This window comes from Capsicum annuum, unplaced genomic scaffold (genome assembly GCF_002878395.1).
Source record: "Capsicum annuum cultivar UCD-10X-F1 unplaced genomic scaffold, UCD10Xv1.1 ctg58612, whole genome shotgun sequence".
In the NCBI taxonomy this organism is placed as follows: domain Eukaryota; kingdom Viridiplantae; phylum Streptophyta; class Magnoliopsida; order Solanales; family Solanaceae; genus Capsicum; species Capsicum annuum.
In genome coordinates, this window is record NW_025867242.1 from 1 (window position 1) to 1,994 (window position 1,994).

The following is a 1,994-nucleotide window of genomic DNA, read 5'->3' on the forward strand; positions in this document are numbered from 1 at the left end:
AGAGTTTGTAAAAAATATGCTTGTTATACTGCTTATTCAGACATACAGTATTTTCTTACTTGATGTTGCTGCATTCGAATTTGGAAAGCAAATTACACGGCTGACTTGTTAATGTAGGATATCATATCATGTGCTATGTCGGAAATGCACTCCTATCAATGTACTGTGAGTGTGAAGTATTGACGAGGCATATGACGCGTTAGAGGAAATAGCAGAGAAGGATGTTGTCTCTTGTGTAGCTCACTGTCTCAATCAATTTTCAGTTCTAAACAAAAGAAGTTTGATCTTTGTAGTTGTGTTTGTTACTTTTTTCAATTGTAAGATGATATATGTGGAAAATGGGGTCCCTCTAAATTCTTGTTTTCTTTAATTCTTGTTTTCTTTAACTTTAGCTTTAAAGATCCAATTTTTACTCGAGAATCACAGTAATATGAACAATGAGTTGTCGAAGAAAACTGGTTTACTTATGTAGAACCAACCAAAAAGAATAAATTGCTCTCTGTGGTTTAAAATAATTTTGATACTGTAAAAATAAAAGATTGAAAGTTTAAATTTTGATTGAAGTGATAAAGACTTTTACTTTAAAAAAACAAATACTAAAAAAGAAGTATTAATATATTTAAAATCAAGTGGGTCCAATAAGGGTAAAAAGGTAATTATGCCTTTAAAAATTTTCCAAATAAGAAAAGATGACATTTATTTTGGGACGGACAAAAAAAGAAATGGCGACACATAATTGGGGACGGAGGGAGTAGTATTTTTATTTGGTTCGAAGGATATCATGTGCCTCAGCAGAGAAGTAAAGTTCTGCTCTCCTCTCTTTCTCTTACGTATCTAGTTCTATAGCTTGACCCTTACTTTTATGATGTAAGGGCAGAACATATGTCAAAAGTTATTTAATTTCGCTATTATGGGTATTTTTGGGGGTGTTGGAGACTTAATTAAAAAGTATTAATACTATGTAATATTGATTGGTAATATTTATGTCTATTAACATTCTAAAATTAAATTATAAAATATTATTTTTTTAAAGTGGGCTGGCCCGTGAGGCCCGCAACCCACAGAGTAATAGTGTGGGCTTGATATTTTTTGGCTCATCATTTTGATAGGCTAGCCCAACTTGACCCGTCAAACTCAAAGTCCGTGTGGGCTAGCTCAGATGGGCTAAGCCAACCCGTATTGACATCTCTGCAAAAAAAAAAAAACTCTACATTATTGATACTCAAAGGAGACTTTAGAATCTTGAAGAATGCGCGGAGGCGAATTCAGAATTTCAAAACGTGGATGTATGAATGTGAAATTCATCAAGATGACCTACATTATGCATATTATACTAGACAAGGAGCCCAGAAATGGGGACAAAACAAGAACAAATTCCATGAGAATGTGCACCAAGATCATAAATAACTTACACACCAGGATCATCTAGGCTCTAGGGTACCCCCCCACCCCCACGCAAAACTTTCATCGTCACCCTGTAAGACGAGGCCAACTTATCGAAAGATGGACATTGCTTCAGTTCATACAACCTTTCGATAGGTACTTGTTAGATCTTATTAAGCTTTTCTGCTACGACAATAGGATTTGCTTTTGCTATTGCATTCTGACCAGCATTCCTATAATCAAACGGGCAGTTGTGTTTGTCTGAATAACGATGAACTGCGCAGAAAAGATCACCACATTTGCAACTGAACCCCGTTAAGCCCACACGCTTACGACAAGCTGTGCACTTTTTCAGACCCTATTTTGACTTCACTTGTGAAATCTGAGAGGCTAAATCTGCAGATGCAACCGCGGCACCTGCAAGAGCAAGTTCTGATTCATCGCTACTTGAGCTTCTGCGTACGACGTCTTGGCTGGATGCAGCTGCAAGCTTTACATGTTCCTGCTTCAGTAGTATCATGTCCTTTTGACACTTGGAACACATATTCATCGTAGCTGCACTACCGAAAAAACCACAGTCGTTGATGCAGAGGACGGGGTCTTCTGGAGCT

General features: G+C 37.0%; 1 pseudogene; it reads right to left on the minus strand.

Moving 5' to 3' along the window:
- Positions 1 to 1,310: 1,310 nt before the first annotated feature.
- Positions 1,311 to 1,990, minus strand: LOC124893394 (annotated as a pseudogene).
- Between the last annotated feature and the right edge of the window lie 4 nt (positions 1,991 to 1,994).